The sequence below is a fragment of the Megalobrama amblycephala genome, linkage group LG5 (genome assembly GCF_018812025.1).
Source record: "Megalobrama amblycephala isolate DHTTF-2021 linkage group LG5, ASM1881202v1, whole genome shotgun sequence".
NCBI classification, from domain to species: Eukaryota; Metazoa; Chordata; class Actinopteri; order Cypriniformes; family Xenocyprididae; genus Megalobrama; species Megalobrama amblycephala.
Window position 1 is genome coordinate 19,813,031 of NC_063048.1, and position 23,971 is coordinate 19,837,001.

Genomic DNA, 23,971 nt, shown 5'->3' on the forward strand with positions numbered 1-23,971 from the left:
TCACTCTGAAGCCATCCTAGGTATATATGACTATCTTCTTTCAGACAAACATAATTGGAGATATATCTAAAAATATCCTTAGTCCTCCAAGGTTTATAATGTCAGTGAAAGGGGGCCTACATTTTGAACAAAAAAAAAACATCCATCCATAATAAACGTAATCCATACGGGTCCAGTGGGATAATAAAGGCATTTTGAAGTGAAGCGATGCATATTTGTAAGAAAAATATCCATATTTAAAACTTTATAAATTCAAATAACTAGCTTGCAGCGGATGACCGTACGCATACTGCTCAACTCGACTTGCGCCAAATGAGGGCCAAACCCACTGACACAATGTATGACGCAGGATGTAGGAGTATCGTAAGCTTAGACGCCTCTCACGGTTCAAACAAATCGGGCTGGGCAACAAACTCAAGCTCATCTTTTCTTTTATCAAAATCCTCTGACATTTCTCTTTAAAATTTCTTGTTTTAGACTTCTAATTCGTGACCGGTGTTTTGTTTTGCTCTCTCCTCTGCGCCTCTGCGTTCGTCATTGAGCCACTGTGTTCAGGTCAAAAGTTGCTCTTCCACCCAAATCAACTTGTGCAGTATGCGTATGGTCGTCCACCGGAAGCTATTTATTTGAATTTATAAAGTTTTAAATATGGATATTTTTCTTACAAAAATGCATTGCTTTGCTTCAAAATGCCTTTATTAACCCACTGCAGCCGTAAGGATTACGTTTATTATGGACTGATGCTTTTTTTTTTCGTAATTACAGTAGTATTTACAGTGCTTCTGGAGATAAAACAAGGGGCTTTACTTTTCCGACATCCATTTTTGGGTGAACTAAACCTTTAAAAATATCTATATGGCAGTTTCCCCCCATGGTATCAATGTCAAAATTGTGGCCAGTGAAAATGCTAATGGCTGGTAACTTTGGAAAACCACTAGCCACGGTGGCTGGTGAGCAAAAAAGTTAATGTCAAGCTCTGCATACGACCAAAAGTAGACTGTTAATGCAGTAACCTTGATTCAGTGAGTGAGTGAGTGAGTAGAGTTCATCACTGACTTATTCATGAACCAATTTGACCAATTCATTAAGAAGACCTTAATAAAAAAAATTAGGCCTTATTCTTGCCATGTATTCTGATAGTCTCCTCCTTGTGGTGGATGGAGAGAGCCCTTGATCTCAGTACGAGTTCAAAGGAGGTCATAGGAGGCTCTAGATATTTGTGTGAGTGTTATGGCACTGCTCGCCAGTGCTCTACAGCCTCAAGCACTTCCTGTCACCTCGTCTTATGATTTCAGGATTCATACCCTGAACAGTCCCTGCTGAATAACTATGGCTCAATGCAGCATCCTGCATACTAACAGCATGAGTGCAATCAGCCACAGGCCCCTGCGCGTCTCTCCCTCTTTCTCTTTCTCTTGTCTCTCTATAGGGGGCAGCAGGTAGAAGCTTATTTTGCTGACTCTGTCGCTACAGCAGCGCTAGTGAAGACAAATGATCCATCCACCACATTAACACCAGAGAAAGGTGGCAGTGAGACCTGATGGAACTGTTAAAACTGCACAGCCACAACAACAGCTCTGACAAAACAAGTGAGATGCCTATAGACTACATATTCCTTGGTGACCAACAAGGATCCTCATAAGTGAACCCAATAGACTCGCAACTGATTTCAATAGATTTAGATGTCAGCATAAGTAATAATAAACAAAAAAAAAAATAAATTCCATAACATAAAGTATTGTGTTGGGTAATATTTTTTTTACTTACACCTTTGACTAACTTTTCCAGAATAAAAAAAAGTAATTTCAGTGTTGAATATATACAGTATAAGATATATTTATATTTATGTTTCCATCATTTCAGACCTTATTACAATACATTCTGGGATTACATGCAATGCTGCTTTAGAATTTGCCTAAAATAAGGTATCTTAAGAGGCAGCATAATTATGTGTAAGAAACCATATGAATGCAGGAGATATCTCTCTTTTGTCACTCCAACATGCTTCATTAAGCAGAATGTTCCCACAATGTTCTACTTTGTTCCAGCTTGACAATTAATCCTCCAATTAATCACCCCCCTCAAAAGTGATTGCCACAGCAGTCCTTTTCTTCCCTCTCAAACAATCTCACTTCATATGAACACTTTTAGAGAGCAAGGACATCATTCTCTCCTGCTCAGGAGAGAGATTCCTAGAGTCTGATAAGCCCAGTGAGTTCCTGTTAAATGCTTATCGTAAAGGAGTGAATTAGCATTACTGTGACGAAGGCTATTATCTGTGCCTGGTACTGCTCAGCGTGGTAAAACATGCCTATTACAGCAGAAGACAAATATTTGGCATATAGACAGGTTTATGGACTATAAAAATTATAGGAAATTTTAAAACACCATTTGTAAATATTAATAAATAATTCTTAGACTAACGATCCCTTAAGGGGTGTTTACACTTGTACCGATTTTCAGTGACAAAGCAACAAGAAGTCGTTCATTTTCAATGAAAGTTGATTTTTGGCAACATTAGTGATTGTTGGTTAATGCTGAATGCTGAATAAATACTGAAAAACATTAAAATGTGTCTTTGTAAAATGCAGGGCAGTACTGCATTTCTTAAAATTGCTGCAGCAGATTCTGGGAGGTGAAATGTGTTTCATAAATCATGACGATAAACCTGCAGCTGGTGGGTCCATACAATGCAACTGGCCTGAAAGTGTCTAAACTACACGGAACTACACGGAAAGAACACAGAACAGCTTGCTAGAGGAAATCATTCAGGAGTAACTTATTTAGGTGACATTCAAAGCCAGACTCCCAGGCAAATCTTTAAAAGAAGAAGAAAAAATAGTTCAAATAAAATTTGCAGTTAACACAGTAACCGGTACATAAAGTATCTTCAGCTGTGTCAACTGACAGAAACAGTTTAAGAAATTCCATGAAATTATTAAGTATTAAAGATACAAAGGTAGTGAAGTCAGAACCCAAAAGAGGGATGTTTTACAGCTCCAAGAACAGCACCTATTGTACCATACATCACAATTTTTTAACCTAAAAAGTCAAAAGCTTGCACTCTTTATCTCAGCTCTTCAGCAAAGCTATTTACCATATCACAATATTAAAGGTGATTCTCTACAGAAACATTTTTTGTTATACTGGTTGAAAGTCTCATCATATCCTGATAGCAATCACTATGTTAAACGGTCTAAATGTATTTTTATAAATATATGTCAAGGCGTGGGTAGGGATGAGCGATATGGCCTAAAAAAATTATCACGATAATTTCAGGTATTTATTGCGGTAACGATACCAATGATATATACTCAATAAATACCAATATATATACCATAAACTTGATAGTAAAACGAACCATTTAAAACAAAACGAACTGGATTAGAAACTGAATTATTTAAGTATAAGTATCATAACTTTATTATTATAAAATATACCTAAACTGAGTGCTTGCCTGTGTGTAATCAAACGCATCATTTTATTCTGGAGACTGAACTCGCGCTCTGCTGCCACACTGGAGCGCGCTCACCACCTACTGGGCAGGGGTGGGAATTACATTTACAAGCTTCATCAGCCTCAGTAATCTGTCAAAATGACGGACGCGACCTCATATATATATATGTCACACGACCGCGGTGGCGCGGTTGTCATGCCGACCGTAACAGCCCTAACTGTATCAAAAAGTAAATCCCAACTATGTCTTCAGATAGTTTACAAAATATATCTGTGACGCAGCTCTCCGTGTACGCGCTTCGGATGAGTTACACACAAATCTCCTCACAGCGCGCGCAAAGTTCTCTTTTGCGTCTTACAGTTTAAAGTGGCAACTGGCAAGGTTTAAATGAGTTTAGTTTAAAAAGTAGCGACGTGAGATGTTCAGGTCTCATCTGCACTCGCGCGCCATCAACACCCGGGTGATGACGGCGTGAATGACATACGGCTCATTCATCGAACTTTTGTTTATAGTGATTACGGTAGTTTGCTCCGCATCTGATTTTCTATAACCAAACCAGTTCCAAATTGTGAAAGGAACTCCTCGCTTAACAACAAGCTGCTCCTCAGCCTCACGTCTGCCTTTCGTCATGCTTGTTTTAAAGCGGAACTCAGTAAGATTTGCGAAGCTCCCCCTACAGTTTCCTTCAGTGAATCACACTGTCGTAAATACTCCAAGCGCAGCTCTGGACTACAACGACTACAACGCTCACCAGCGCAGTAGTTTTGCAAATACAGTACAAGAAAGAGGAGGTGGGTAATTTGCAAATACAGTACACTCGATGGAGGTGGATAATTTTCGAAATTGTCTAATAAAGTCATAATATATACATTGTTTTTGAATTACCGTAAAGCATTTTGTCACTCTCGCGTGAACGTGAACATGAGGCGAGATTGTGTTGGGTCTGTGCAGCTCAAGTTGCAAGTGCTGTATTCTGGCGTAGACGTGCCAGAGGGGGTTAGGGTAGGGTACACCTCAAACACACCACTACAAGTCAATTAACCATCGTAAGGACTTAGAAAACTATTTATGAAGATAAAAAAAGTTACTTAATTCTGCTTTAACTCCGCACGTGAACAGTGAATCAGTCACGCACGAAACTACGTCAGCAACTAGACTTATCGTAATTATCGCGAGGAGACAAATTTTTATCATGAGGAGAATTTTCAACTGTATTTATCGCAAGCGATAATATCGCCCCTCCCTGGGCGTGGGACCATAAAATGTTCACCAAATCATTATATTCGGTTCGAATGATATGATGTCCTATCTGCCTGTCAACATATGTTTTTGCATACCCTCACGCACCCTGTTTGCGCAGACATCATACGTCATCAGCGTCATCAGACACCAGTCACGGAGCACCACAAACAAACAGCAGCCATCTTTTACTGTTCCTACCAAATCAAAACAAGCTTATGCTGTTCACACCATACCGTAATTAAGAGATGGCAAACCACAAAGTTCTAACCAGAGCTGTTCATGTCCTCAGACTCGGAATTATGCATTTCCATGACAACAGCATCAACACCGAAATGAATCTGCAGCAGTCAACCTTTCTAAGGGGCTGTTCACATATCGCATCTTTTGCACACTCAAATGTAGGCGCGCGGCAGGCATAATTATAGTTAAGCAACTTATAGTCTGATATGTTTCTTGCCCAGGACACAAGAATTTAGTCAAAATCCAACACAGTGACTATTGTAACAGACAAAAATGTTGTGTAGTCTGAACCCGGTGTGGTGCCGAATTCCTATCCCTGCCAAATTATTACCCCCCTAGTATTGGTAGGTTTAGGATTAGGGGTGGGGTTAGGATTAGACAATCAGATAGCGACTTCAACGAGGGGGGTAATAATTTGGCAGGGAGTCGAAATTCGGCACAACACCGGTATAAAAGCTGCAAGCTAGAACTTTCAGGACCATGGACAGCTCCTCAATATTTAAGCTCAATTTCAAAACCACCACTGCAACTACTGACCTTTAAAAGCTTTTAATCCCAGTCTATTGTAATTATTTACAGTTTAATGAGAACAATGAGTCCTGAGTCTCAATCAGATGATCTGCGATCTCTTAATGTCCAAATACCTACAAAATGCCTATACTACAATTATGTTTCTTGCAAATGTTTTTATGCTCCCAAAATACATGACTATTTTTGATGAATGTCAATTATAAAAAGGAGATTTTTGCTGCCAGGTGGTGTAGTACCTAACTCCCTAATCTTAACACAAATTTCTTTCTGCTGCAGTTGAGATTAGTGCGGTAGAAAAAGTAAAAGTTTAAAGAATCATCATGTCAGCATCATGTTTGTGTGCCTGCTGGATTCTTGTGCATACTTAAATACAGACGCACAAACAAAGGCACGCAAGCAAACAACACGCATACCAACAAACAAGGGTACACATAAGCAAACAGTAAAAAGTAAACACACACACAGAGACACACTATAGTGTTTTGTACCTGGAGGAAATGTGAAATCTTGTTAGATTAAGTGCCGTGTCTATTTTACTGCCTGTTTACTGACACAGAGATCAAGACAACACAATTGACCTTAACCTCAGCACACACTAAACCAATCACAACAAAGAGAATTTACACACTAAACTAATCATTGTAAAAGCAAATTAACACTAAAAAAAAAGCAAAGAGACTCTGCTGCACACAACAAGCACAGAACATAAACTCTTCTCCTTCTAAGCTGTGTGAATGCAAAGAACTGTCAGTGCGCAAACTGAATTTATCTGTGTAATTTTAGATTTCTAGATCCAGCAACCTTTTCATAAAGGCTCCCAAAGGGTGAAAACAACCACCATAACACAGAACTGATGATTCACCAAGCACTTTGGGGCAACCTTATGACGCTTCTCTTTAAAATGAATCTTTAATTCATTATTTATTAAAACACACTCACATGCACACACACACACACACACACACACACACACACACACACACACACACACACACACACACACACACACACACACATTTATTAAACCTCAGAGTTGCACACACTCTCTGAAGCTAATGTACTGGTTTGATCTGAGTATGTTGTGCTTCTTGCAGAGGAAGCTGTCATAACATTTTTTTTGCTATACAAAAACAGTTTCGCTGTATTTCAAGGGGGCTGAAGATAAGAGCAAAATCCACTTCTACTCAGCTTCAGTGACAATTTTTCTACAACTTTTTATAAGAGAAGTCTTTAACAAAGTTTTCACAACCCATTAAGGGGTCTGTCTGTGGTACTGGAGGGGGTCAAAAATCCAATAATATGCAAAACAAATGCAATATTAAATACAACAATAATTCATTTAATTTCAGTTTGGGGAGAGGTGGGGGTAATATAGACTTATACAAATATAGTGGTTCTCAATCATTACTTATGGTCCACTAAAAGTGTGTGGTGCCATGTGCCTGTATTTTCTTATTTTGTTCTTGTATTCCTGTGCTCGGGACATTTCTGGGCTGCAGTCTTTGTCCAGTGGATGTGTAGCCCCAGCTAATAAAGACGCACAGTGCAGGTGAGGGTGGGACTTTATCATTTGGAAGCACCGTCATTGTGCCTCAACATAAAAACAGTTAGCTAATGTTTCTGTTGCATTATTAACTGCTTTGTAACTCGACAGATTACTAGGCATTGTAATTATGCTTATGACGACACATTATTGTTTAATAGCGAGCTAGACTGGTGAAATGTTGAACTTGAGTGTTGAACTTGAATGTTGTGTTTACAAACAGTAACTGAAAATCCGATATAGTGCACCTCTTACAAGCAAAATTTACAAGTGCACTGTAAAAAAAAAATATTTTCATGATTTGTCATCATCACATTTTTTCTTTTTTCAAATCTACCTCAATAATTAATGTGGTTCAGATAACATAATATTTTGAGTTTCTGTTAATTTAAACCAACCACCTTCATTGAATTAACTCAAATTTTTAATTTCAATGAACTCAAAATTTTAGCTAATGTTGCTGTTGCATTATTAACTGCTTTGTAACTCGACAGATTACTAGGCATTGCAATTATGCTTTTATGAAGACACGTAATTGTTTATTAGCGAGCTAGACTATCTGTAATTTGCGAGTTTAGTCATCTGTGCCACAAACTTGTCTTGTTTCCCTAGTTTTGTGCTGTAGGACTCTTATTTTGAAGTGTATCCTTTAGAAGTGTTCCCCATTGTTCCAGTGTTTTATCTTCAGAGATCAAACTATTAGAGTAACTGTTCTTTCATATACACAAAAAATGATATTTATGCATGAAAAACACAATATTTAAGAAAAATATTTGCAAAATTGCTCTTAATTCATCTTCCCGCAGATAGTTTCTTAAGTCGGTTGGGCTGCGTATGCAACTGGCATGTCCTGATTTTATATGCGTTCCTAGGTCAACATATTTTGTTGATCCTAGGAACAACATTCCTGTCCAAAAATTTAATCCTAACCATATCCCTACCCATAAACCTAAGTTATCTCTAAAATCAGAGGGAACTGATAGGTGAATAACATTGATGTAGAAGCACCTAACCCCGGTTTTAAGCCTAAACTTGACAAAAACTGTAAACTTGCCCCTCAAATCTGATGGGTTTATTGGAAAGGATGTTGATCCAGAAACATGTTGTACTTGTTGTACTTGGATCAAGGGTGTTCCACCCACAAGGACGGCCCAAGTTTGAATGTTGTGTTTACAAACAGTAACTGAAAATCGATATAGTGCACCTCTAAGCAAAATTTACAAGTACACTGTAAAAAAATTATTTTCATGATTTGTCATCATCACAACATTTTTTCTTTTTTCAAATCTACTTCAATAATTAATGTGGTTCAGATAACATAATATTTAGAGTTTCTGTTAATTTAAACCAATCAACTTCATTGACTTAACTCAATTTTTTTATTTCAATGAACTCAAAAATTTAAGGCAACCAGGTAACTTACTTTTTTTAAGTTAAACCAACAATTATCTTTTACAGTGTATATGCAATACAAGTATAAAAACTAAGTGTGTGAATACATTAATGTGGTAGTTATTCATGTTATAATAGGCCAGGCTTAAAATGCAACTCTCAGTTTCACACAATATGTAACAGCAGTCCCTGCTCTTTGGCTCTTCCCACCAAGGGATCCTTGAAAAGCTTGAAAGGGTGACAAGGTAAAGATGCTGTTTTATAAATTTAGCGTGGTTCAGTTGATAATTGACATGCTTGAGTGACCATGACTCTAGACGCCCCCACACATGATACTCAATACAGACACGCATTCGTCCTGTGCTCTCTGTCATTAGCTATCAGTTCGAATAAAGGCCAGATGAAAGGAAAAGGCTGATGAGAGCATTCTCTCAGAGAGTGAGTGTCACTGTAATGAGGCAGCACCACACATCTGCATCTTTACTGATTCAGGGTGAGTTTAGATGTCATTTGCTGACTTTAGTAATTACAAAACATCTGCTGCCCTCTACCAGGCTGATTGAAGTCTCTCTGATGTCTTTTTCACCCTCATTTGCATTTTAAACACCAAGGCCAACTGGGATGTGATGATGACCTCACTTCCTGTCTAATTATGATTGCCTTTCAAAGTTGTTACTGTCCTTTAATAGAATTTTGACTTTCAGCTTGGTGTGTAGACAGATCTATCTATCTATCTATCTATCTATCTATCTATCTATCTATCTATCTATACCACTGTTCAAAATTTTAGGTCCAGCAAGATTTTTTTTCAAAAGAAATTACTACTTTTATTCAGCAAGGACGCATTAAATTGATCAAACGTGACAGTAAAGGCATTTAAAGGTGCCATCGAATTGAAAATTGAATTTACCTCGGCATAGATGAATAACAAGAGTTCAGTACATGTAAATGACATACAGTGAGTCTCAAACTCCATTGTTTCCTCCTTCTTATATAAATCTCATTTGTTTAAAAGACCTCTAAAGAACAGGCGAATCTCAACATAACACCGACTGTTACGTAACAGTCAGGATCATTAATATGTACGCCCCCAATATTTGCATATGCCAGCCCATGTTCAAAGGATTAGACAAGGGCAGCCAGTATTAACTTCTGCGCACAGCTGAATCATCAGACTAGGTAAGCAAGCAAGAACAATAGCGAAAAATGGCAGATGGAGCAATAATAACTGACATGATCCGTGATAACATGATATTTTTAGTGATATTTGTAAATTGTCTTTCTTAATGTTTCGTTAGCATGTTGCTAATGTACTGTTAAATGTGGTTAAAGTTACCATCGTTTCTTACTGTATTCACGGAGACAATAGCCGTCGCTATTTTTATTATTAAACACTTGCAGTCTGTATAATTCATAAACACAACTTCATTCTTTATAAATCTCTCCAACAGTGTAGCATTAGCCGTTAGCCACGGAGCACTATCAAACCCATTCAGAATCAAATGTAAACAACCAAATAAACACTGTACTTACGTGATTAGACATGCTGCATGACGAACACTTTGTAAAGATCCATTTTGAGGGTTATATTAGCTGTGTGAACTTTGTTTATGCAGTGATAGAGTCGAGAGCTCGGGAGGGGGCGGAGAGTGCGCGATTTAAAGGGGCCACAGCATGAATAGGCGCATTTCTAATTATGCCTCAAAATAGGCAGTTAAAAAAGTTAATAAAAAAATCTATGGGGTATTTTGAGCTGCAACTTCGCAGACACATTCAGGGGACACCTTAGACTTATATTACATCTTGTAAAAAAACGTTCGATGGCACCTTTAAAATTTTACAAAAGATTTCTACTTCAAATAAATTCTGTTCTTTTGAACTTTCTATTAATCCAAAAATTCTGAGAATAATGTCAAAGTGTCCACAAAAATATTGTTCTCAACATTGATAATAATAAGACCAAATCAGCATATCAGAATGATTTTAGAAGGATCGTGTGACACTGAAGACTGGAGTAATGGCTGTAGAAAATTCAGCTTATTATAAATGTAATAATATTTCACAATTTACAGTATTTACAGACTACCAAATTTGTATCTATTTACCCATCCATCCATTCACTTTCAAAAGGTAATTTATATAACTAATATCTAGAAATAATTTTACACACATTTAAAAGTCATGTATTTAACTTCAAGTTATATTTTTAAAATATGTACATCAGATAGATCTGATTACCAAATAGCTGCTATACTCAGAAAAATCTCATTCGTCAAAACTGCTGGGAAACAGGAATATATTGGATGTCGCACTACAGAAACATTTAATACTAATTACTGGTGGTGTACTTGAATTACCAGCAAATATATTAAGCATGACTGCCTCCATGGTCAATTTAATGCAATTTAAAACTTAATTATGTTTGGCCTGTCATATTTTATGCTGGGTGAATCTGGGTGAACACTGGCAGCAGTGAGAGACAAACCCGCTACACGCCACACCTGCTCAGGGCAGCTCTCTTATCAAACACAGCCTCATAAATGGAAAGCCCTGAATCTGTGAAGCCCTGATAGTGCAGACAGAAATCGGATGGATGCAGATCCCATAAGAAGAGGAAGAAATGGTTGCTAACAAATCAAACTACAGCATTTGATCCCATACGGACAATAAAACATTACTTCATCTTCCTCCATCAGAAGCATATGATTGTATTGGCTGTGCAAAAATTTATTGTGTACAGTTTCTGGTTTTATTTATTGACTGTGTGTATTTCTGCTGATGACTCTCATATCTCTCATAGTCGGGCATGTGGTCTGCGGTTCAGGTCCCGCAGGGGTCACATGACACACACGACACAGACTCTAAGGACCTTTATAATCAGACAATGAACACACACATACACACAAATAAAGCTTTATATGTCACACACACACACACACACACTGAAGGTCCTGGTCTGTTGTTACCGTTGGACATTTTCTGTGCTCAGCACACGTAGTCTTTGATAATTACCTGGCTGACAGCAAAACGCTGAAAGCAAAATGCAGAGGTCAAATAAAGGGGGAACTCAAATACACACTGATAAACTCACAAGTGCTAAATTTAAAAGCAATGAAGTTAACTTCAGAAGACTGAATATCTTAGAACATGGATGATAAAATAAAATGTGGATTATCTCATTTTACCAATTATTTTGTCTAAAAAGGACCAACAAATAGTAAAACAAAAAATGTAAGACATAAATAAACAACCAGGAAAGCACAAACTGACTTTGTTCAAAAAGATTTCTTTGTTCCTTCCCAAGAGGAAGAGTTTTAAAAATGTGAATCTGAGCAGGCAGATAACTAGAGCAATTTGAAAGGAGAAAAAAAAGAGTAAATGCAGGTGCAGATGCATATAGGAATGTGCCAATATTAACATTTTGGTCAATACCGATAAGGTGATAATTATTTTCATATATGGCTGATAACCAATTAAATGGCTGATATTAAAAAACTATACTGTTATGATTATTAAATTAAATTGTGTTAAACGCTACAAGTGAATTTAGGCATCACAACTTTATAAAATACAACATGAAAAATGGATATTAATTTTGAGATTTTCTAAAGATTACATTCATCCGTGTTATTAAAATTATTAGTGTTTTTAAAGATTAACTTTAAAAGTGTTAGATGACAGCAAATTGAATCTAAATGTAAAAATAGTGAAAATAAGCATGCAACCAAGTATGAGTAAATAAAAACAACTCTAATATTGGCTAGTAATCACTGATATAATGCACATCCCTAGAAATGTATTTGTTAAAGAGAGTAATTTAAATTTCACTACTAATCATCGAGGCTATAGCTCTCAAACTATATGGGTGGGAGGCTAGAGAAGAGACTATCTGACTAGAAAAGATAGAGCGAAGCAAGAGAGATCAGGATAAAGAGCAGTGACCTTTATGAGCAATGAGAAGTATTTTTCATTTTATCCAAGTGACTTAGTCCGTTTGTAATACAGAGCCAATCCTCCTGGAGCAACCCGAGGTTAACTGCCTTGCTTGGGGCACAGAGGTGACACGTATCTCATGAATCTCCCCTTATGGGGACTGAACCTACAACCTTTGATTTATATGCCTAAATCTTTAACTACAGAGCCGTTATATGTGTGTTTTTAAGAACCTCTTGTATACGCTACACTGTAAAAAATGATTGTAATTTTAACTGTAAAAGACTGTAAAAATATGACAGTACAAACCTGTTAATTGGTAAACAGTAATTTCCTGTATTGTATAAGGGGGAAAACTATTATAGATCTAACCTTTAATTTCATGTAAGTTTAGCATAAAATACTGTTAAATATACAATTTTAGTAAAAAGAACAAATCATCCTAAAATTTACAGTGAAAAAAAAATCATAAACTGACATTCCCAAAATTCCCTTTGTGATACTTCATGTTTTTAAATGTAATAATTATGTTTCTTCTTAGTTTTTTCTTGTCAGTTATGTACATTAGGGTTACATGTTATATATATGTACATCTATGTTGTTTGCATTGAATGTTCATTGCATTATTCAAGTGTCGTGTGATATCATGATGGTGTTTTGTGTCTGTATGCATGACACTGTGTGCAGCTTCTATATATTAATATTAACTTCAGCTTGTGGAAAACCTACTTGTGATGAACGTTGATTCATCATGTACTTTTCTCTTTACCACAAGTATTGTTATGGTGGATGTCAGTATATATAAAAAGTTCAAAACAGATTTTAGTAGAATTGTGGCCTTTCTAATTTAGCAGAAAAGGCTTTACCAGTTCAAAATGTTGTTGTTTTGGTAAATTAGTCTTAAAGGTGCCCTAGAACTTTTTTTAAAAAGATGTAATATAAGTCTAAGGTGTCCCCTGAATGTGTCTGTGAAGTTTCAGCTCAAAATACCCCATAGATTTTTTTTATTAACCTTTTTAACTGCCTATTTTGGGGCATCATTAACTATGCACTGATTTTTTCAGCACGGCCCCTTTAAGAGATGCGCTCCCTCTGCCCCACGAGCTCTCGACTATATATACATCGCATAAACAAAGTTCACACAGCTAATATAACCCTCAAAATGGATCTTTACAAAGTGTTCGTCATGCAGCATGTCTAATCGCGTAAGTATGGTATTTATTTGGATGTTTACATTTGATTCTGAATGAGTTTGATTGTGCTCCGTGGCTAACGGCTAATGCTACACTGTTGGAGAGATTTATAAAGAATGAAGTTGTGTTTATGCATTATACAGACTGCAAGTGTTTAAAAAATGAAAATAACAACAGTCTTGTCTCCGTGAATACAGTAAGAAACGATGGTAACTTTAACCACATTTAACAGTACATTAGCAACATGCTAACGAAACATTTAGAAAGACAATTTACAAATATCACTAAAAATATCATGATATCATGGATCATGTCAGTTATTATCGCTCCATCTGCCATTTTTTGCTGTTGTCCTTGCTTGCTTACCTAGTCTGATGATTCAGCTGCGCACAGATCCAGACATTAATACTGGCTGCCCTGTGTAATGCCTCGATCATGGGCTGGCATTATGCAAATATTGGGGGCGTACACCCCGACTGTTACGTAACAGTCGGTGTTATGTTGAGATTCGCCTGTTCTTCTGAGGTCTTTTAAACAAATGAGATTTATATAAGAAGGAGGAAACAATGGAGTTTGAGACTCACTGTATGTCTTTTCCATGTACTGAACTCTTGTTATTTAACTATGCCGAGGTAAATTCAATTTTTGAATCTAGGGCACCTTTAAAATGAATATATATATATATATATATATATATATATATATATATATTATTCACAGCTTGTTCTATATATATGTTTACATTTTTACAGTATTTTTTACAAAATTATTCTGGTAACATTTATAAAAATGACAGAATTTGTTTTACAGTGTATACCTACTGCACTTCTCTTTCCCTTCCTATCTCTGGTAAGGCTTGCAATAACTATATCTTTAGAAACTGACTGGTCAAAACTGGTTCTGTGGGCACCCGATTGTTGAGACGTGTATCCTGTATGTCTCTCAGGAGAAATTAAAAAAACAGTTTATTCCAAGACAAGAAGTGAAGTATGGGCATAAAAGTATGTCTGTGTGGGTGAGTGCAGACTGTTGGACATCATCGCTCAAATAAACCTATCCAACAGTTTCCACATATCCCAACTATTTCCAAACTCTCCTACATTTAAAGTACAAGTATGAGCATGCGATAAGGTACAATAAGGTACCTTATAATATTACTTCAGTCTTCAGTGTCACAAGATCTTTCAGAAATCATTCCAATATGCTAATTTGCTGCTCAAGAAACATTTCTTCTTATCATCAATGTTGAAAACAGTTGAGCTGCTCAATATTTTTGTGGAAGACATGATATGTCCTGAATCCTAATATATATATATATATATATATATATATATATATATATATATATATATATACACACACACACACTTTCTTTGATGAACAGAAAGATCAAACAAACAGAATTTATTTGCAATATGATTTTGTAACAATGTAAAAGTCCTTACTGTCACTTTTAATCAATTTAATGTGCCCATTCTGAATAAAAATAATTAATTTAAAATAAATAATAATAATAATAATTTAAAAAAAATCTTACTGACCCCAAACTTTTAAACAGTAGCATGTGTGTATATATATTTGTATTCTGCACCATGAAAGCCCACAGCATTCAATCACAAAAATAAGACAGGCAAAAGTTATTAAGAGTTATGAATTTTGAGCATGCCAAAGTTGCCTGTGGAGCTAAAATCATTGTTGCAGTACTTGATGTAGGCCTGTATGAGCTGAACTGAGTGTGCCCTGCAGCCTGGACTTATTAGAGTAATTGGCTCTCTATATCTGAATATCTAAAGGAGGTCTGTGTGATCCCCATTGGGCTACAGCAAAAGCACAGGGTTGCAAAAGCACACAGCTGTGTGTATGTCATTTCAAATATATTTTTAATTCAACAGATTCATTAAAAAACAAAAGTGCAAGTTCTCAAGAAATAAAGCATAACAACAAAACTGATCTGGTATTTTCCACCCCCATTTTGTCAACTGGTTTTGTCAAGCTATAGAAAAACTCAACAATCACCAAAATAAACTGATTATGGGTTTCAATAATGTCCTATGTCACTTTAAAGGGTTAGTTCACCCAAAAATGAAAATTCTGTCATTTATTACTTACCCTCATGCCGTTCCACACCTGTAATGTTAATCTTCAGAACCAAATTAAGATATTTTATGTCACTTGAGGCCTAAAGGACATTTCCTCTCTCAAGTTAGTTAAAAACATATTTAAACGGTTCATGTGAGATAGTGGTTCAAAAATAAAGCGACGAAAATTTTTGGAGAGCCAAAAAAACCAAAAATAACGACTTATTTAGTGTCATTCAAAACACTGCTTCAGGAAGCACGGAGCCAGATGAATCAGTGTGTGAATCCGTCGGAGTCCACAGGTGATTTCCAGTTTGTGACAAGACGAATCATGATTGACGCTGATCATGCTGATGCTTTGAAGCAGTGTTTTGAAATCGGCCATCACTAAAAAGTCCTTATTTTGTTTTTTTGGCTCTCCAAAAATATTCTCGTCGCTTTATAATATTAATATTGAACCACTGTACTCACATGAACCGATTTAAATATGTTTTTAGTACATTAATGGATCTTGAGAGAGGAAGTGTCCATTGCTCCCTATGGAGGCCTCATGGAGCCATCGGATTTCAACTAAAATATCTTAATTTGTGTTCTGAAGATTAACGAACGTCTTACTGGTGTGGAACGGCATGAGGGTGAGTAATAAATGACAGAATTTTAATTTTTGGGTGAACTAACCCTTTAACTGAGTATGACCTTCAGTCATTTTACACATTAATTAACTAGGATCATTCTTCCACCTCCCTTCCTCTCCTTGATGAACAAGATTGACATGAAAGAATATGCTATTTGCAGTCAGCAATGACAAATTCACTCCATGAACAAAAGTGATCAATAACAGGGGGGTTATTGAGATAAAATGAGAAGTATACAAGCTGGTCATGTGATCTCAACATGACAGCCTCCATGAGATGACCCGCTCCACCTGCTTTCAGCCTGTATCCCAAGACTGGTTACCCACTGAAGCTAAGCAGGGTTGAGCTTGGTCAGTGCATGGATGGGACACTTCCTGGGAAAACCAAGTTGTTGCTGGAAGAGGTGTTAGTGAGGTCAGCAGGGGGAGCTCACACTGTGGTCTGAGTGAGTCCTAAATGCTGATTTATACTCGATGCACCCTGTCGGTGCGTTCCAAACGGGATATATCGCCCTCCGAAGGCCACTTCGGAGTGAAAATAATTATGGCCGCCATATTGAAGGGTCGTTCCAAACCGAAGTGCTCAAAACTGGCCACTTCAAAGGGCCCTTCGGAATGAAGGATTTCAAAGGGTACAACTGATGGACACTTCGGCCCCCCATGATCCTTTGCACAGGGAAGTTGTTTGACGTCACAGAATGGGAACAGGAGGTTAGGAGTTCGATTTTACCTATAAATGTATAGTATTTTTCTATACTACTGTAATATTTAAACGAGTTCGATTTGGTACATTATTATGGTCAAAACGACATTGTACTTCAACAAAAATACTTTACAGCTCCTTTTATCAGTCCATTTAAATGTTTAAAATACATAGATACAATATACATGGTGCGATAAACCTAAAATAAATAAATAAATAAATAAATAAAGTAACGTTAAACAAAGGGCGCAGCTTGCACAATCTACTCCTCCTTGATTGTCTCGTTAAAGATGACGCTGAAGTGCGTTCCAAAAGAAGAGTTTTTTTTTTATCCCTACACCCTTCATCCCTTCGAAGCTCTCACTCCGGAGGGTAAACCATTTGAAGGGATTAGGGCATAGGGATGAGCCCTTCCGAATGGAACGCAGGGAAATATGCGGCGAAAATGGCGGAAATGCACAATGAGTGCAGGCGAACCCATTTCACGTGGCGATGCGCACAGCATTTTATCTAACTTTCCGAATGGCTCCGCTTCCAAAGATGCACAACTTCGAGGCGAATCTGGGTGAGCATGTAGCCTACGTCTCACCACACCTGCACCCAGTTTGCGCCTGTCTTTGAATTGCTTACATTTACAAAATGAGCCTCCAATAGCAGAAATAAGCCCTTTTAGTGAAATGTGGAAAATAAAGATCCACATTTAATAAAAAATGATCACGAAATTAAATGAAAATGTTTAATGAAATTAGAAAATATTTAAGAGATTGTTGTTTAATTTAGTTTTTTAATTGTTGTATACTAGTTCTCATATCCATATATTTTGTTGTAATGTCACAAGTAATAATCTCAAAGTTTAACTGGGTTTTACACGATTCTTTTGTATTGTGGTTTTGGTGAAGTGTACTAAAATAAACATTGTCACATGTGTTACTTCTCACCGTTGATTTCTGATGGTTTAGAGGACAATTACTCAGAGTCGCATCCCTGCCATCTCAAAGACGTATAGTTGAACGGCGAGCATGTCAAGTATAAATGCCTCATCCATTTAGGGAGGTGCGTACACAGTCAGCGGAGGCTCGTGCTGCGGAGCCAGGCAAAAGTATAAATCAGGCTCAAGTATAGTGTTGGGGACACTATACTGTCAAAAATCCCATCCTTCAGATGAGATGTTAAACCAAAGTCCTGACTCTCTGTGGTCATTTAAAATCCCAGGATGTCCTTCGAAAAAGAGTAGGGGTGTAACCCCGGCATCCTGGCCAAATTTGCCCATTGGTCTTGGTCCATCATCATGGCCTCCTAATCATCTCCATATATATATATTGATTAGCTTCATCACTCTGTCTCTTCTCCATCAATAATCTGGTGTGTGGTGGGCGTTTTGGCTCAATATGGCTGCCGTCGCATTATCCAGGTGGATGCTGCACATTGGTGGTGGTTGAGGAGATTCCCCCCTTCCATATGTAAATCGCTTTGAGTACAGAGAAAAGCACTATATAAATGTAACAATTTATTATTCATTATTATCTAAAATATATTAGTTTACTGATATGACTGGGGTCTTAATCTCATGCGAGAGTACATAATTTTAACCATTTTTCACAGGAAAATTATTTATACGAGTAACACTTTTAAATTAGGAAAAAGGTACTTCACTGAAGAAAAAAAAACATCATTACACTGCAAAGAAGAATAAAAGGGGTATCCAATTAAGTCTAAATCAAAAATTACTGCTTCTGTCTTGCAAGTTACAACCAGTGCTACTGGCCAAACAGATTTTTTAATGTTGACCGCTATACTTAAGGGGCTTTAACCTGCTGTCACTATTTAAAACATTTCCCATCAGGCTTCACTCCTTTGTGGACAACAAATGTCATTTGGATGGTGGCCCTTGTGTGACATTTGTCACAGTGGCACCACTGAACTGATTGCATTGGGGATCCCAGAACTGCCCTGCTCCAGTCCCAAGACTTCATCTCTGAATATTACACCTCTAGAAAACCCTTAAGGAGAAGTAAACATTTGCAGTAGTTTATATGTGCTCATATGCATAAGCTACTCCAATACATATACAGTATTAGTATAGTATAATTAGTATAGTTTTAATTTATTTAATTACATATATCTATATGTGCACAATAATGGTGTTAAAACATGTAAAATTCCACCAATAAACATTGTTTATCCTTGTATATAAAATAAAACTTAAATCATTTTGAAGTTACAGCAGTGAAGGAACCTTGAAGCTGCACATCTCTTAGGACCAGAGATAGCATCAACTTTCTCTCTAAAATACGTCACCTTCAGTTGGCCTCAAAAGCGAACCTCAATCCATTCATGCAGGCATGTCAGCCAGCAGTGGAGGGGTTGAGAGATTGATGTTTGAGATGCATCTGTAATCTTCATCTCACCGTGTGGGACAGATATGTCTCAGCCGAGTACAGAGCTGGATAGATTCAATTACAGGAGCAGCACTGAGGAAAAACAGCTGTCTGGCTAGTACGGACTAAATCTGGTTAAATACCATTAGTCGGCACAACTGGAAAGGTCACTGATAGCATCAGAGAACGTCTCCTGTCTCTGATGTACAGTATTAGACAGTGAAAAATGCATCATAGGAAGAAAATACTTCCCCTTATTCCTTTAAGATTTATGTACTTCTCCATATAAAAGCTAAAACAGTCGATTTTTTGAAGTTATCAATGTTTTGTTTAAAGATCCACCGATGTTAAAATTCTGTCCCAAAACCAATTACTACTTTCGACTTTGTCAAAATAAACACTAAAAGACTGTCATTTTAAATGCTACAGAACAAATTAATTTATGCATCACAGCATTATAATACACAAAATGAAAAATGGATATTCATTTGCTAAAGATTATCTCCAATATCCATTAAAAACAAAATGTCTCTGCCAATAATGTATTGAGAATCTCTAGTTGCAGTGATCTAATACAGCGCTTCACTAAGCTCTGATCTCAGAGGTTTCATGAGGGCATCCTAACAACACAACTGACAATCCCTTGGTGTGTGAGGTACATGTGGGTGGCCTTCAGCCTTCATAAGTTTCCATGGCAATGGAGTACCGGTGGGCAAAAATCTAAATCAAATCTTGAGGAGATGGAGAGAGCTTGAAGTGAGTGAAAGCAAAGCACGGTTGACGTCGCATACACAAGCCACTGGCATCTCAGACTGCAGTAGGAACTCTGCCACCATGAATACAACTAGCAGAAGCATGTGCTTAAACAACTTTGACTTCAACTCATCACAGGATTTCAGTTATACTTCTTGCATTAGAAGCCAAGCTTAGTTCTCTTATCTGTGCCAATTCAGCGTAAAGTCTGGTTTAATATAAAGATGACCCTGACACTTGAAAACTGTGTAAAGCCAGCCAATTAAATTGCATCTTGAGATTTCAGGCAGATATATATATATGTGTGTGTATAGTATATATCAGATGGTTAGTAAACAGTCTGTGGTTGGTCAGATGCTGAGACTAGGGAATTGCATTGTGGCTGTGACTCCCAATTCAGAGGCTGCATCTTTCGAAGGAATTCGGACTTCAAAGGCCACGCCTTCGGAGGTCACAAAGGTCAGACTGAGCATTGTTAAATGGGACAGGCTAGCCTACAGAGGACTGTTCTTATAGCCTAGCAACTGTGACAGCTGCCGTTGATTAGTGACAGTAACGTTAATACTGGATTTTTTTGAGTTATATTAAACTGTCTGAAAACAAAACATGGTTCACAAACTGTCTAATGTGTTCCATTTCTTTTGTCTATTTCTGTATATAATAAATAGTTATCTTAGTAAGATATAAGTCAACATTTGAATCACTTTAAAGCTGCAGTCCGCGATTTTTGGCCCTCTAGCGGTTAATAAACAGAACTGCATGCGTCTTGCGGAAGAACATTGTAGCCGGAGCTACTTTTCTCTGTGTATGTCTATGGCGAGTCACACAATTACTGTGATACTCTGCGGCGAGTCCTACCAGTCCGGTCTGAAATAGTCCGAATATAAACACTTATTATAAGTGTACCATAATGATTCAGGGTAAGACAAAAACACGGTTTGGAAAATGGATTCATGTTGTACATTCTCATTATATAATTTTTGTAAATTTTGAACACAAAAAAAGTTGTGGACAGCAGCTTTAAAGTTGTTGTTTTTTTATACATTTGTATCAAAAAGATATTTCAGTATTGAGTATATTAGATATTTGAGTGAGTTTAAACCCAATACTTACATTTAAAAGTGTAATTTGGCAATTTCTCTCCAAAAAAAAAAAATCCTGTCGTCACTGGTGCCCAATAAATTCTGGGATAGGCAAGGCCACGAATGATCCACCTGTTGTATTCTTCATTTCACAGGAAACGAAGGCCGCATTTGGAGGAGCCTTCGAATTTGGACAGCCTTTGTTGCGCCGCAGTGACGCAATCAGCCTTCGAATACGGCCTTTGAAGGATGCAGCCTCTGAATTGGGACGCAGCTGTAATGTGTCACATGTTCTGTTTTCTCTTCTGTGCCTGCCTGTGTTCTTGTTAGTTTCCTTGGTTTCTTAGGAGTCAATGATTACTTTCATCTGTGGTCTAATTAGTTACCTTGTCTCTCTGTATAAGTACTACCTGTTTTGTTAAGTTCTTTGTCCGTTTTTGTCTTTGTCTAGTGGTTGTGTAGCACTTCTCTCCATTGATTTCCAGTGATTTTTTAGTTTGTGGATTTAAATAGTCTGTTTTGATTTTCTATTCCTTAGTAGTGAGCTTTGAGTACAACCGTGCCTGACAATGTGCACTTCACTGTGTTTATGACAAAAACCTACATTTTCAGATATGTTTTAAAACAAAAATGGGCGAACATTTATTGGTAATGCATTAAATATATACATTTAATAATATAAAATAAATATATTTTTGATGAGTTTTATCTGCTTAAATTCCTAATATATATATATATATATAGCATATATTTTGTCCAGAAAAACAAAAAAATACTAATACAAAAAAGTACCACAAATGTAAAATAGCCTGATTTTAGCACCTGATTACACTGTGCTCCTATTTAGCACAGTTCGGCAGATAGGTAACATTTAGGGGTGTAATAATGGATTGATGGATCGAAGCAGAACATTTATCAAGCCAGTCCTATTAAGAACATAAAATGTAAATGCATTGTCAATTCAAATGCATAAAAAAGTGAATAATGCGGTCAAAACAACGGGTCAGAGTGGCTGTATTACATATGCCTTATACAGCTAAAAGAGACTTTCAGTGACATTTTGCAGAGGTGACTTTACTTCTTCTCAGATCTGCTTTGCACCTTTAATGATCTGTGAATGTTCTCTACTGCTCCTGGAATTCACATCCATATTCCAGAGATAGTCTAGTCTTTTCATTTTAGTTCTTTTTGTGGTTTATGTGTAATGCATAGGAACTTTCTGACTCTACAACTACAGGAAGTGAATGTTTTGATGGTAGCAACAGCATTTAGGTGCATATAAACTCTGTATAAGATGTTGTGTTTCATATAGTATACTCACTTTACATTGCCTATTATATCTTATATACATTTCTGATTTTATGTAATTTGCCAAACATTGCTTTAAATCTTTTAAATAACCCCATTATTCATATTTTTACTTACTGTTTTGATTTTAAATGCTTCAGTAAGACTGCTCAACGGGAGTGCAGAGATTGAGAGATTTCCCAGAGACAAAGCACTATGTAGTTAAAAGCTGGTACAGAACATAAACCTCTTAAATAGATTAGTAAAAGTCAAGGTTTGCTGTAAAAGCTGTAAAAGTGGCCTATAAGACAAAGCTCAGTCTATGAGCATATGGGTTTATGGTCAGATGTATAACTGAACTTGATTTTAGTCCCCACTCGGTCAGATATCCTGTCCATCTCCCCTCTAATCAATGTAAATGGATTTTTGAAATTAAAAATCTATGCTGCCAAATTCAGTGTGAGTTGATATATCTCCCCACAGAGGGACTGTGCATTAGTGTATAATGCCATTACAGATAGCTGTGGGGCAGGAACAGACTGACGGGACCTGCTCAGATATCGGAGTGAAGACAGGGCAGACACCAGGCCACTCTCCGCCTCCTTATTACTGTCTGCATGATGACTAACGAGAATGCCAGATTTTATCCTCATCATTGGGGGCTCGCTGCATTATGACAAGATACTAATGTCCATTACTGCCTACTGTCCACTGAGAAACACTGAACATTTGACAGTCTACAAAAAAGGATCAGTTGGGTTCTATATAGAACCCTGAAGGTTCTTTACTCAATTTTAAAAGAACCCTTATGCCAAAAGGGTTCTTTATGAGGAGAACATTCTCATTCTCAAATGACTGCATACTGATTACAAGCTGTTTAATTCATACAAATGAATTAAACTAAATTAAAACTAAATCTGTAAAATTATCCCATGATAGGAAACCCTATGGTTCTATATGTCACGCCTGACAGAACCCTTTAAAGGCTTAGTTCACCCAAAAATGAAAATTCTGTCATCATTTACTCACCCTCAAGTAGTTCCAAACCTGTGAACCTGTGTTCCATTTCTTTGTTCTCCTGAACACAAAGGAAGATACACTCAAAAAAATATTTTTTGATGCTGTTCACTTTATGTAAACAACTTATTTTGATTCAACACCATTGTATTAGGTTTCTGGTTCAAATTTAATTGCTTCATGTTAATTTGACTTAAAACAATTACTTTTTGACTTAACTTGATGTTTTCATATTAAAATAACATGTTTCAATCAAGTAAACTCAACCAGGACTCAATCAAACAAGACTTTCACAACCCATCATGCTTTGCAAAGGGGCTGATCTAGGAGTGTAAATGTTGAAATAAACTGTTATTTTAAGCAGTTTTTAGCAACATGAGAAAATGGAGAGACTTTTTAATGTTTACTGTTCTATTATGTTGGTATTTAAAAGTTTCTGTTATGTTAATAGTTTTGGGGTTACCATCGTGGTGAAGTGTAGAAAATGTGCTTGGGTTGAGGACCTGCT

At 36.9% G+C, this 23,971-nt stretch overlaps 1 protein-coding gene across 2 annotated transcripts in view; it reads right to left on the reverse strand.

The window, feature by feature from the left end:
• Window positions 1–23,971, reverse strand: part of dlgap2a (discs, large (Drosophila) homolog-associated protein 2a) — a 141,225-nt gene that overhangs the window by 58,428 nt on the left and 58,826 nt on the right. The window lies entirely within an intron of this gene.